General features: G+C 43.8%; 1 protein-coding gene across 1 annotated transcript in view; it reads left to right on the plus strand.

Moving 5' to 3' along the window:
- The first annotated feature begins 6,462 nt into the window (after positions 1–6,462).
- The window catches only part of ZNF541 (zinc finger protein 541), a 39,659-nt gene continuing 31,371 nt past the window's right edge, over positions 6,463–14,750 (plus strand). The window contains exons 1-2 of the mRNA XM_074316184.2: positions 6,463–6,554; positions 7,569–7,716. The gene's annotated coding sequence lies outside the window, so the exon portion shown is untranslated. The remainder of the gene's footprint in view (positions 6,555–7,568; positions 7,717–14,750) is intronic.

Here is a 14,750-nt window from a genome sequence, read left to right on the forward strand (position 1 = left end):
AAAACCAGAAAATAGAATTATTAAATATGTTTTATAACATGAAATTGTTGGAAAGTTTTTCTAAATATAAATACATACCCTAGGAGATAGGTTGCTGTAATTTTCACACGATGCCCTGAAGAGTGAGTGTTCTGTGCATAGCAGACAGTCGAAAGGCATCTGTCGAATGACTTGCAAGATGACAAGTCACAAATGGAATCGTGCTGGGGGAGCGCTCAGAGTCATCCTGCCGGAGACGCTTCTCCTCCATCATCTATTTGTTCATTGAGCCAAGAAAATGGTCTCCACTTCTGTGGGCTTGGCATTTTCATGGCTAAATATCAAGAAGCAGAACTTCTTCTCTCTCTTCTCTCTCTCTCTCTCTCTCTCTCTCTCTCTCTCCCCCTCCCCCCTTGGTATCAGGCTTGTTCAAGTCCTAATTTCAACCACAAACATTTTGCCAATGTCTCCAGATATTGTATTTCAGGGTGGGGACAGCCAGTAGTAATTTTATCGTTCAGTCACCCTGCCAATTCATTCATTCCACAAAGGTGAACGTATGCTGTATCCACAGCGCAGTGCTGAGTCAGTGGGGGCACTGCCACCCTTCTCTTGAGTCTAATGGAGCACCCCAAAACTTTAGTAGTTTATTGGTACAAAAGACAGTGAATATGATTTGTCTATTCTGGACATTTCATATGAATAGAATCCTACAATAGGTGGCCTCTCATGTCTGGATTCTTTCACATGCATCATGTTGTCAAGGTTCGTCCATGTTGTAGCATGGATCAGTGTTTCATTCCTTTTTTTTTTTTTTCCCTGTTTAGTCACATAGGTTCTAAAACATTTATGTATTTTATTTTTTTAAATTTATTGGGGTGACAATTGTTAGTAAAATTACATAGATTTCAGGTGTACTCATTCCTTTTTAAGACTCAAAAATATCCCATTGCATAGATAACCACGTTCTGTTTATCCATACATCTGTTGATGGACATTTGGGTGTTTCCACCTTTTGGGTGTTATGATTAGTGTTGAATGTAGTTTTTTAAGGTGTTTTTATCCAGAAGGGGTGACTTGATGGGACATGCCCTTTGTCATGTGGGGTCTCAGCTCCTGCTCCCCACACCAGAATGCAAGATATGGTGAAGCCAAAAAGGAACACCACGGAGCCACAGATAGGGGGGTCATATCACTACATTCTTGCTGGCGGCTGGGTTGGGGACACAGGAAGCAGGAGCCACATGATCTGCAACCCGCCGTCCACTTCTCTGCCTACCAACCAACCCCTTACTAACTGCAATGTGCCGTCTGCTTCTCTGCCAACCAACCCACTTGCTAGCTGCAATCCGTGCTTGCTAGCTCAGCCACGGCAGTTATATCAGTGGCCAATGGCTAACCAGTTATAGCTGATGACCATCTACTACCCTAGGCAGCACCTTTCCACGTGAGGCCGAGAGCCCGGAGACTGCTCTGTGGGACTCTGGCCCCACCACCTTCCACAAGTCTCCACTTAAAAATAGGGGCAAAAGGCCATGTGCACAGATGCCAGCATCTCCTCCAGACAGGGAGAAGGTTGCCGTTCTGAGGCTGGTTTTAGTGACTTCCTCCTCCCCACTTGTTTCCTCCTGCAGGTCCCATCAAGGGTTGGAGATGCCTGGCCCTCATGAGACTGTAAGCTCTCCCACAGGCAGGAATTCTTTGTCTCTTCTGGGCACATAGTAAGCGCTTAGCCAACCAGTAGGTGATAGTGAAGCAAGGACATGAATCTTTCTCTGAGATTTCCCAGTGTCACACAGGGTGGCATGCGGGGTCTCTAGTCCCGCTCCCCACACAAGAACGCAGGACATGGTGAGGCCAAAAAGGAACACCCACGGAGCCATAGATAGGGGAGTCATACCACTATAGTCTCGCTGGTGGCTGGGTTGGGGACACATGAAGGAGGAGCCACACTATCCAAGACCTGCCATCCTAACTGCAATCCACCTCTTGCCAGCCCAGCCACCATCTTCTTGCTAGCCCCCATTTGCTGCTAGCGTAGCCACGGCAGTTATATTAGTGACCAATGGCTCACTGCTCACAGCTGACGGCCAACTAGCCACAGCTGAAGACCATCGAATCACAGCTGATGGCCATTTACTACCTGAGCCAGCACCTTTCCACGTGAGGCTGAGAGCCTGGAAACTGCACTCCTGGCTCTGCCCCACACCCAGCTTTTACCAGGCTCCTTGCATCTTCTTTTTTCATCTCTCCAGCATAAGCTCTGAGCAGAAGACAGACAAACACCCAATATTTCTTGATGTCTATTAAATAAATGTAGGAATTCTTGTCAATTCACTTGTAGAGGTTTAGTCCCAACTTGCTAAGTGGACTGACATCCTTCTTATCCAGGGCCCCCTTCTTCCTGAGTCTTGGCCCTTTCATCAACTCATTTCAAATCGGTGGGTAAGTCCTACCTCCTGGAAGTAGATTCTCAATGGCCAGGGCCTTGTCTCCTTATTTTCTTGTCTGCCCAGCTCAGGTGTGGCACACAGGGAGAGGCTCAGTATTTCTTAATACTTGCCTAGTAATGGAAGGAAGAAATGCTTTTTCTTTTTTATGGTGTCTTTATATTTTTCACTTTTTAGTTTTGACATTCAATATTATTTTATATTAGTTTCAGGTGTACAGCATAGTGGTTAGACATTTATATAATCTATGCAGTGATCCTAAGAAATGCTTTTAAAACTGTTTCTGGGGTTTAAATCATACCTCTCTACCTGGATCACCATCTCTCTGTGACTAGAGTCCTTTAGAAGGTTTGCAAGGTTTGAGAAGGGATGAAAGGACTTACTTCAATTGTTTCAGAGGCCAAAGTTTTGCTTCCCCAGCTAAATTCTTTTCTTTAGAAAAAAAATTTTAAAATAATTTTTTTTTTTATTGGGGAACAGTTTGTTTCTCCAGAGCCCATCAACTCCAAGTAGTTGGCCTTCAATCTAGTTGTGGAGGGCGCAGTTCACTGGCCCACGTGGGAATCGAACTGGCAACCCTGTTGTTCAGAGCTTGCGCTCTAACCAACTGAGCCATCCGGCCACCTCTAGAAAAATTTTTTAAAAATAAATATGGAACAGGTATTTTTAAAAAATCAAATCCATACGAGATAAGATATAAAGAATAAGAACAAAATGACACCCATGGTCCCACCACCCAATTTAAGGGGAAAAAAATCATTTGCTCAGAAGTTCCCTTGTGGGCTCATCTCCATTTCATCCCCTTCCTTTGCCCCTTAGAGGTAACTATTTTGCTAAATTTTATCTTTCCCTCAATTGAAAACAAAGAACTCAATATATTTGTGCCTCTAAACTGTATATTGTTTGGTTTTGCCTGTTTTGAAACTTCATTAGTAAATGGAAGCACATCTGCATTGTTGTAACTGAAACTGATTGATGTTTCACTGTGGTAAAATTTATTCCATTAAATAAATGTACCACAATTTATCCAGCCTCCTATAGATGGACATTTTCTTTTTCTTTTTTCCCCTAAATTGTTGATTTTGGAATAATTTTAGATTTACAGGAAAGGTGCAAAGATACACACCTCTATGTACCCTTCACCCAGTTTTCTCTGTCAGCATCTTATCATTATCACAGTACAATTGTTGAAACTGAGATCAACACTGATTTATTACTATTAACTGAATTCCAGCCTTTGTTGAGATTTCACTAGTTTTTTCACTTATGTCCTCATTCTGTTTCAGGATCATCCAATCCAGGTTCCTAGAACCAACCCATGTTTTTCTGTGGGTTTTTTTCGATATTGCAAACATTGCTGCTTATGACTATTCTTGTGCTTATCTCCTAGTGCATTTGAGCAAGAGTTTCTCTAGAGCCAATTACATCTTTCATTTTATTCAAGAAGTCAAATTTGTTCTCCAACGTGACCTCCAATTTTACGCATTACCAGTATTATATGCGTTCCCCTTGATCCACCTGATAGAAAAATTTTTTTAAATTTGCCAAACTGGTAGGTGTGACATGGTATCTGTGGTTTTCATTTGCATTCCCTTGTTATTGTGGTTGGGCCTCTTTTCATAAGTTTCCTCTTGTATGAAGTGCCTCTTCATATCTTTTACTCTTTTTCTTATTGGGTTGTCACATTAATTTGTAGACTTTAGAATATTTTCTGAATGCTCTTTGTATTATGTGTTGCAAGTATCTTCTGTCGCTGTCCATCAAGTGTTCAGTGTTTGTCAAAGGGCAGAAAGATGTCAATTTATTTCAGGAGCTTAAACGCTGTTCTTTAAACTCATCTACCTAGTGGCCAGGGTCCTCATTTCCTCCATCAAGGGTACAGATCACACTGCTGAAACTCAATATTTTTAATTTACTTTTTCCTTTACTCACGTGGTTCTAGCCACACTGGTGTTTGCTGTTCTTCAAATAGGCCCTACACCTTCCTGCCTCAGAGCCTTTGCACTTGCTCTTCCTCCAGGTCTTTTTGTAGGTCCCTTCCTCATTTCCTTCAGGTCTTTACTCAGTGTAACCTCCTCACCAGAGAGGCCTTTACTGACCTCTATAAAATAGCATCCTCTCTCTATCCTCTTCCCTTTATTTTTCAATAAATGTAACATCGCATTATAAGTGGATTTGCCTATCTCCCAGCAGATGTATGCTGTCAAGTCCCAGAGCCACATGTGGCTATGGAGCTCTTGAAATGTGACTGATCTGATAGAGATGTCCTGTGCATGTAAATAATACACCAGATTTTGAAGAGTCCAAAAAGTAAATTATCTCATTTAATTTTTTAAAATTGGTTATATGTTGAAAGAACATTTCGGGTTAAAGACAGTGTTATTAAAATGAATTTCACTGTGTTTTTTAACCTTAAAAAATAACGTGGCTACTAAGAAATGCAAAATTAGGTGGCTGGCACTTGGGGTTTGTATTATATTTCTATTGAACTGCGCTGCTCTAGAAGAGAAGCTAGATCAGGGATGTCTGTCTGACTCAGACACTGCTGTATGTCTAACCAGAACAGAAAGTAGTATTTGCTGAATGAAGGAATCCAAGAGGAGAATGCCAGTCCTTCTCCTGCTCCTTCCTCTCTGCTGTTACCCCCGGGACCAACTGAAAAACAAAAAACAAAACAACAACAACAACAAAAATGGAGGGACAGGTGGCTCAGTTGGTTAGAGCGCGAGCTCTGGGCAACCGGGCTGCCGGTGGTTGAATTCCCACATGGGCCAGTGAGCTGTGCCCTCTGCAAATAGAATGAAGTCAATGAGCTGCCACTCAGCTCCTGGGTGGCCAGATGGCTCAGTTGGTTGGATCACCAGTTCTCAACCACAAGATTGCCATTCAACTCCTCCACTCCCACATGGGATGGTGGGCTCTGCCCCCTGCAATTAACAATAGGCAACTGGACCTGGAGTTGAGCCATGCCATCCACAACTAAGATTGAAAGGACAACAGCTTGACTTGGAAAAGTCCTGGAAGTATACACTGTTCCCCAATAAAGTCCTGTTCCCCTTCCCCAATAAAATCTTAAAAAAAACTTTATCAAGGTGTAACTTACATAAAAGTCACCCATTTTAAGTGTATAATCCAACAACTTTTAGTAAATTCACCACGTTGTGCAACCACCATCATAACCTACTTTTAGAATATTTCCATCGCCCCAATCAGATCCCCTCCTGCCAGTTTACAGTCCATCCCCAGTCCCATCCCGTTAACCATTAATTTCATTTTTGTCACCATAGATCTTCAGTGTACAATTTCTAAGGAATGAATTCCCCACGTAAGTTATTCCAGGATGCAAACTCCTTGACCAGTCCGCACCCTCGGCCACTGCTTTTCCCAGTGTCCTCTTCCTCGGCCCAGAACTGGACCCACAGACGGTGTTTGCCAAAAGAAAGGTGGCGCAGCTCGCGCCTCCTTTGTGGCTCTGCAGCCCCATGTCTTCCCAATCACTGAAGGGCAGGTGTCGGTGGCTCCTGCCAGGGCCACGTCCTCCTCGGAACGTGGAGGCAGCGGGGCTGCCTCACTGGGGCCCCACGACCCTGTGAAGTCGGCCCCTGTTCTCACACCCCTCCATCGCGGAACCCCAGCTCAGAGCGGCCACTGCCCGAGTTCCCACGCGCTGCGTTCTAACGTCGCCCTCAAGGAACAATGGCCACAGCCACTGGACGCCCGCCTCGGTGTGTGAGTCGTGGGGAACCGGCCCCTACCCCCGCCGCCCTTCTCCTGTCCCGCCTTCATCCTCTCCCGCCCTCAACCGCCCTCCTCTCAAAATGGCGACCAACCGCCTCCTTTCCCGCCGCCGCCGGTAACCTGACCTCACCAAGCCCCGCCCCTCAGCGGCTGTCGAAGAGCCACCAAGACGGCGCGGCCCAGCGGCACGCGCTGGGGGCCCGGGTGGCGCGAGGCGCACGCCTATCGCTTTGGGCGGCGCCAGGCACGCGCCCCGGGTGCGCAGGACGCTCCGGGGGCGAGCTGGGCTGCGCGTGCGCGCCCGGCCAGCCGGCGGCGCTCGGCGGGCGGGAGGCCGCTGGGAGACCCAAGAGGCGCGAGGCCCGGCGCGCGAGCCCCCGGGGGCGGGTAAAACCCGGTTGCTGCTGCCCCTGCCCCTATCCTTTCTCTCTACCTCCTCCTTCCCACCCCTTCCTCGATTTTAACCCCCTCCCACCTTTTAAAATCTAATTCCTTTATGTATTTCTTTCTGGGAGGGCCATCTCCCATTTGAGGGGCGCTGCAGGCGCGGCTGGCACCCTTCATCCCGTGTCACGCACGCACTTTCTGCACCCCAACAGCTCCGGGACCCGCTGCACCCCCGCAGCCCTTTCCGCCTTGGAGAAGACTGTCCTCAGGGGCCCCTGGGCCGCTGCACCCCGTTTTCTTTCCTACCCCACCCCCTCAGGCTCCAACTGCTCCCTCGCAGCAACACAGCTCGCGCCGCGGCCCTACCCGACCTTCGCGCTTTCTGCATCCCCAACTTGCATTCATCCTCCACTTCCAGGCCTCTTCTGCTAAAAATCCTCTTTCCTTCTGAATTGTCCCAGATTTGTTAGAGGATCCAGATTTGTTTCTTTTTATGATCATCTAGCAAAAACAAAAATCTCTTCTGTCTTCCTTGATTGCCCTTCCCCTCCTTTTAGGAACTTCCTCTAGCAAAAAAAAAAAAATTTTTTTCTTTCCTAGTTTTTCCTCCATTCAGGATCACTTTCTGGCAAAAACCCTTTCTTCCCACCAAATACCTTTTCACTAATAACAGACCAATTCAGTCCTTCCAGTTTCTCTCTCATCTAGTATTTATTTTTCAACCCTCTTCCCCAACTCTCTAACAAAAATCCCTTTTCATCACCATTTCCACCCCAATTAGGTTTCTCCAAGCAGAACCCTCCAGGTCCCTTCTCAGGGGGAAAAAATTAAAAAAGAAAGGAAAAATAACTTTCCCTTAACATCAAAACCCCTTTTTCCACCTAGATCACTCCAGTTTAGAATTGCTTTCTTCCTTCCAAATATTGTCCGTCTCCCCCAACTTCACACTTGTGTCTTTGTTTCTTTGGGGACCTATGATCTGACTGCCCCTTCCTTTCCACCACCTGCTTTTAGGGCGAAAGAAGTTGGCTGAATGTCCTGAATTTACCACCTAGCATTCCAGGAAAAATACCCAACAGTCTGTCACCTGAACTCCCCTCCCTGTGGGGCCTAACCTGGGCCTTCCTGTTCTCTGGAGATTCACTCACTGGCTCCTCTCCTGGTGAGTTTCCTCCCTTTGCACTTGTCCAAAGACACCCACTTTGTCAGATGGACTCCTTTCTTTCTCAAAAGGGTTTCTAACTGACCCAATAGCCTCTGTACCAAAGGGGACACCGTTACCAGTTGCTGCTTCAGGAAGTCACATAAGGAAAAGGGTTATTTATCCTGCATGTTGACTCTCTGGAGGAATATTAGATTGATGTATGTTTCATGTTTATTGCAAAAAAAAAAATGCTGTTTCCTTCTCTAGCTCCAAGTAGCAACTTAAGATAACTACAGGGCAGCTAAAGACCTAGAGTTAAAGCAAAAGACAAAGATCCTGTGCACCATCTAAGTGATGCCAGCCAGTGGAAATGGGCACGTGGAAATGCCAGGACAATATTGCCAGAACTGAGGTTTTTTTTAAGAAGATACCAGAACACTCGTTATGTAAAACCTTTTGGTTTTTAAATACTGACAACGAATTTAATAAGTATTTAGAGACAGTGTGGGGTCCTTACAGAGCCTGCTGGCCACCAGTTGGGAATGTTTGACTTTGGGATTCTCATTGTGGTAGACACACATACACAGATAAATACCCAGTTGGGTACATGTTGAACCTTTCTCTTTAGAGCTGCAGTTCTCAAACTTTTTGATCTTAAGACCTCTTTACATTTAAAACTCACAGAAGACCCCAGAGAGCTTTCGTGCATGTGAACTATGTCTGCTGATATTCGTTGTATTTAGAAGTTCAAACTAATAAACTTTAAAAATATTTATTTATTTTAAAATAGCAATAGTAAGTCCATTATATAGTCATATAATTGACATTTTTATTAAAAGTATATTTCAAAAAACAAAACATTTACGGAGAATTTGAAAAGAAGAAAGAAAACAAACAGTGGCATTGTTTTACATTTTTAGAGTTATCTGGATTCTCAGATCTCCATCTGCATTCAGCTTCTTGAGATATGTCCTGTAGCCTCTGGAAAGTTTCACTGAAACTAAAAAAGGCAGATAACATCTGCATATTACTATGAAATAGTTTTGACCTTGCAGACTTCCTGAAAGACCCCAGGCTCCTCCACACCCTCCTCACTTTGAAAACTCCTATTGTACATTTTAATGCTTATTTGCATTTTTTGTTAGGATTGCTTTTGGAGTGAGACACTTTGATGTCTCTATTCCTCACTTAGTTAATTCTATGTAAGAATATTCCCTGAAAGGTACAATCGTAGTCTTCTGATTCCTCCATGTCTTTCTCTGAGAGATCAGAAGAAATGAGTTAACCTCTGGTTAAAATTACATAGTGGTTACATGGCAGGACGTGGCAGTCTCCCTTGATTTTCAGCGTAAGAATATAGTTGTAGAGTTAGGGCAGGAGTCCAGTCTCAAGTGTGGAGTCATAGCAGAGTGAAGTGACTAACTGTGAGGGCTTGGAAGTCATACTACCTGGGGTTGGATCCTAACCTTGATTTGGGGCAAGTTATTTAACTCCTCTGGGCTTTACCTCATCTGTAAAATAGGGTTGTCATGCAAAGGGGTATTGTGGGAATTAAATGAGTTGGTATGTAAATGATTACAGTAGTGCCTGGCATATGGAAAAGCCTCGATAAATGTTTGCTGCTACCCTTATTATTATAATGATGATTATGATAGGGGCCAGATGGAAAGATAAGTGAAGACTCTGGGAACTGGAGGCCATAACCCTACCCAGAGATGGCAGTTGTCCCTCAGCTCTATCCTATTGATAATTATCAGGGAATATCAAATCTAATAATTTTCGAGAGAAGCCAGAAACCACATATTTAGTTGAAATCTCCCCAATTAAAAAAAAAAAGAAGTGTTGGCAATTATTCCAATGTAAGAAAGCACTGTGTAGTTTACAATAATAGCCTACAGTTTACAATAATGTTTAGAGTGGGAAAATAGGGAAACAATTGGTGCAGCTCGGGGGGAAAAAGCTGCGTGTCTCTCCTGTTTCCTAGCTCCCAACGACCTGGTGTTACTCAGAGGACTGACCACTGTCTCCTTGGTAACATTAATGCAGAGAGGGACAGGAAAAGGTGGCACTTGGGGGGGAGGAAAGGCTGGCATAACAACAGGTTGGAGCTTTTCAAAGAGGAAAGGAGGTGTCACAATGGAATCCTGTCACTCGTCAATGAAATTGATGCTGAGAGCCTTTTTGATCAGAGTTCTGTGCTGGGCAAGATGCTTTGCGAAGTATAGACACATAAGGCGGAGTCACAGCCACCCTAGTGCTTGTATTGTCGTCTGGGGAAAATAGAAGAACCCGAAAGATAATTAAGTTCCGAGGCCATTTGGGATAAGTGTTAAGTGAATTGTCAGCCAAGTGCTCATCAGAGTTCTGAGGAGGGAGAAATAATCTCAGGCTTTGTTATGTCGGGAGCATTAACTATAGCAGAGGGGCGTATAGGCCTGCTTGGAAGGGTTTCATTTGGTAGAGCTGAGTAAAGAGACGTTGGTGAAGGTTTTCCTGCACAGGTCAGGGTCCTAAACTCAGCTGTCTCCAGAGGCCTGGCAGGGCATATAAATGAGTGGGGGGGGGGGGATAGGGAGTGGTGGGGAATTGTGGCAAACTGGAGCGCACGGGCTCCTTCTAAAGGCAGCTGCGGCTTCTCAGCTCCAGCCAGTTGTTGTTTTGCAAAAATGTGGACTCAGTGTTGACAGATCCTCAGATTTTCTTCCCCCAGGTTTTTAAATAGTAGAAGCTGGAAAGCCTTTCATGAGAAATCTCTAGAGCTGCCACTGGCCACTTGTAGCGATGTAATTTTAAATTTAATTAAAATTAAATAAAGTATTTCATTTCCCAGTCGCTATAACTGCATTTCTAGGTGCTCATTAGCTACGTGTGACTAGAAACTGTCATTAGACAGTGCAGATTTAGAACACATCCACCAGCACAGAAAGTTCTTTTGGGTGGTGATGCTCTGGCCAAAAAAACTCGACTTGATAACTAATTGAAAAATATTTAAATTTACTGCAAGCCAAATAAAATAGCTTTGTAGAGCAAGTAGCTATATTCAGATTGTTTATCCCCTTTCCTCCAAACAATGCCACAGTAAATATCGTTTACCTAATTGTGGACTTCATGCTGTAGTGTAGAGCTGAATGGCACATTGCTTTCCCAAGAGGTTGTAGCATTTCACAGGAGAAACCCTTTCTCCTACTCCTACCAGTCCTGGGATGACGGGCCTTTTATAAAAGAAAAAAATTAAAATTGCTTTGGATACCTTGTGTTGGCTTAAATTGTTTTTTAAAGTATTAAACAAGGCATACATAGATGATGATACAACGAGGCAGCCATTCCTAAAGCTTACAGTTCTTGTGCCACCATAGAGCCAACATCAGTTTGCAAATTAAATACGAACAAAGCAACCAAATCGATGCAATTCCAATTACAAACATTAATGAGCAGGGTGCTATTTTGCTGACACTTAAGTGCTTCCTTGAAATAAAATCTTTGCAGACTGCCACCCTGGGCCCTTTTGGGCTTAGCAGGCCCTGTGGTATCTGAGCTCTCCCTTCCCTTTTCTCTGTTTGAACGGCAGCAAAATCTCCATTTGTACCATGATGTCTGTTGGCTTTTAGTAGGGCTCAAAGGCATTATTATGAACTAAATCCATCTCTATCCTCTTCTCAGTCGCATGTGGCAATTAAAATAGTCCTTTTTGGCATTTGTGTAATTATAAACACCCTTGGCATTGAAAACAAATGGTAGTACTGGGTTTAAAGTGGTAATCCAATAATCCAGAAAGACTGACTTTCTTCTTTGAGGTTATTTTCAAAAATGAAAAGACAAAATTATAACATCCTTGGAAAGAATATTTGGACCCTTGGGAATGTTTACAAGGTTCCAGGGGACAACAAACCCTGCCCCACAGCAGGGACCAGCAGGGAGCTCCGTACACAGAAGGTGCTAAAACTTATTGAATTGAGTTGATCTGTTGACAGAACAAGAGCGGGTTCAATATTGGCTGAGGGGGGCAGTTGCTTTACTCTCTGGAGAAGGGTGTAAACATCAAAGCGTGGCCTTTGGACGTGTGATCAGCCTGCCTGAGGTTGTGACCAGACCAGTTAGTTCTCTGGTCTATGAGAGGATGTTGGAAAGCAAGTGATTGGGCATTTGGGGAATTCAGAGACCTTCTGTCTCCCACCCTGCTCCACCCGCCACCTTTTTTGTTTTTCGGTTTAATGTCACAGTGCAGTCTACAGATTTTATAGGTAGTCGGCACTGTGTCGTGGGTAAGAGCACGAGCTCTAAGGTCAAAATATCTGGGTTCAAGGTCTGGCTCAACTACTTGTGAGGGATGTGCCTTTGAACCAGTTACTCCGCATCTCAGAGTCCCTTTCCTCCTCTGCAAGATGGACGTCATGATGGAACTGGCCTCTGGGTTGTTGTGAGGAGGAAGTTAATTAATGCATGTGGAGTACTTGGTGTGATACCTGACAAGGAGAAATGCTAATTATTTTATAAAATACTGCTTTATAGTCATTTAAATAATGCTTTGTATTTTATTCGCTCATTTTAATTATTGGGAGATGAAGAAAGAGATGGTTTCTTTCCCCTTGGAATACTGGAAACTGTTCATAGCAGTACTGTAGAAGACACTTGAGAATTGGCGGACAAATTCATTTTGCCTCAGAATGTAAATTTTAATCGTTCCCACTTCTTTGCAATTTGGAAACCCCCAAATCTCTGAGAATGCTGAGGTGTCTCAAGCCTCATTTGGTGGCCAAACCTGAACTCACATGTTGCTCTTTATAGTCTTTATTTATTCCATTGTCTCTGAGTAGGCATAGGTATCGATGCAGAAGTAATGGTTTAGTTACCAGGTGCTGCCCCGGACTCCAGGGGAGCTACTTAAAATATGGCGTATGCATGGATTTACCTTTCTTAATCCACCAAATTCTGAATTCTGAAACTCATTTGGATCCCAGAGTTGTAGTACAGGATTGTGGACCTGTATTCAACTTTTCATTTGAGCTCCCTACAGACACGCAGGTAGATGCATAATGTGAGATGCAGGTGTTGAGGACGCAGCTGTTCCATTACATCTCAACGTGAAAAGTTTAAAAACAGTAGAAACCGACAGCCTAGGAATATAGGCCCCAACTCCAGTTATTCCAGGATCCACTAGATTTGCTGTCAGGGAGTCATCAAGCATTTATTAAATGTCTAGGTGTGGACAGAATTATTCATAATAGCCAAAAATGGAAACAACCCAAATGCCCATCGACAGACAGATGCATGGACGAAGAAAATGTGGTATAACCAGACAATGGAACGTTATCCAGCCATAAGAAGGAATGAAGTAATGGTACAGGGCGCAATGTGGATGAAGCTTGAAAATACTGTGCTTAGTGAAAGAAGCCAGACACAAAAGGCCACATATTGTTTGATTCCATTTGTATGACATGGATGGCCCTCTAAAAGGGGAATACTTTGTTTGTTTATATAACTTGTAATTTTTTTGTTGAAAAACTGGACATTTTGAATATTATAATGTGTGATTCCGGGAATCAGATTCCCACTCCAGGGTTTATTGTTGCTGTGCCTTGTGAGTTGTAATTGTTTAGTGACTTCTGTAGACTATACAAAGGGTGCCAAAAATATATATACACATTTTCAGAAAGGAAAACTATTAAAATGGTAATATTCAATATACACCAATAACAGAAGATGAATACAAGTCACATTTGATTTCTGCAGTTACAAGAGGTGCTCAAAGTGGTTCCCATCAGCGTCCAGACACTTCTGATTATGGCGAACAACTGCTTGAGCAATGTTGACCAAAGTGTCCACTTGTATCCATTTTTTTGGCATCCCTGGTATTTATAAAGACTGTATTCTTTGTCATGTGTGGTCAGTGAAGTCTCTGTTCCTTAAACGCCCGGAGGAAAACAAAAATCTCCCAGTCTATTCGGCTGGGCTCTGTGTGAGTGTGGGGACACACCTTCGATACTCAGCGGACAGTTTACAACCTTCACCTTCACTTCCTGCTTGCACAGAATGAAGGTCAGCCAAAGGTGAGAGCTTAGAGCTTTCAAAGGCCTTTCCTGAGCATACACACCTGCCCTGGGCACATGGCCTTCTAGCTTCCCTGAAATATGTAGAAGGTTTTTTTAAAATTTATTTTTTTAATTAACTAAAGTACACAGTTTGCATTAGGGTTCATTCTTTGTGTTGTGTAGTTCTGTGGGTTTTGGCTAATGTATAATGTCATGTACCTACCATTACAGTATCATACAGAACCCAGGAAACCACCAATCTTTTTATAGTCTCTGTAGTTTTGCCTTTTCCAGAATGTCATATAGTTGGAATCATACAATATATAGCCTTTTCAGACTGCCTTCTTTCACTTAGCAATATGCATTTATGGTTCCTCCGTGTCTTTTTATGGCTTGAGAGCTTCTTGCTTTTTAGTGCTGAATAATAGTCCGTTGTATGATGTACCACAGTTTGTTTATCCATCCTCCTATCGAAGGACATATTGGTTGCTTCCAGTTTGGGGCAGTTATGAATAAAGCTGCTATAAACAATTGTGTGTGGGTTTTGTGTGGACATAGGTTTTCAACTCATTGAGGTAGATACCTAGGAGTATGATGGCTGGATCATATGGTAAGACCATGTTTAACGTTGTAAGAAACTGCTACCCTATTGTGGAAGCCTTTCAAAGCCCTTATCCCCCAGGCATCCTACTCTCCAGCCTTTCCTCCCTGGCTTTCAGGGGCGTATCTGTTGTTGGCCCCAGTTAATATCCTTTGTCCCAGGCTGTAGCGACTGGTTCATTGCCTTCAATGTTTTCAACAAATGCTCCCTCCCCCAATAGCTACTCTGCCCTGAGAGAGTTCCAGGTTAGGCAAAATAAAGGCAAGACCTTTGTGTTAGACTTTCAGCAGCTACAGACAGGTTAAGACAGAGAACCTCAGTTCTTTGAGAACAAGATCCTCTCTGCTCCCTCCTTCAAAACCTCTGCTGTGCTGGGGGGCAGGGAGTTAAAATGCCACAGCATAGGGCTCTCCTACTGGATG

This window comes from Rhinolophus sinicus, chromosome 8 (assembly GCF_057876585.1).
Source record: "Rhinolophus sinicus isolate RSI-liver-muscle chromosome 8, RSI-T2T, whole genome shotgun sequence".
Classification (NCBI taxonomy): Eukaryota; Metazoa; Chordata; class Mammalia; order Chiroptera; family Rhinolophidae; genus Rhinolophus; species Rhinolophus sinicus.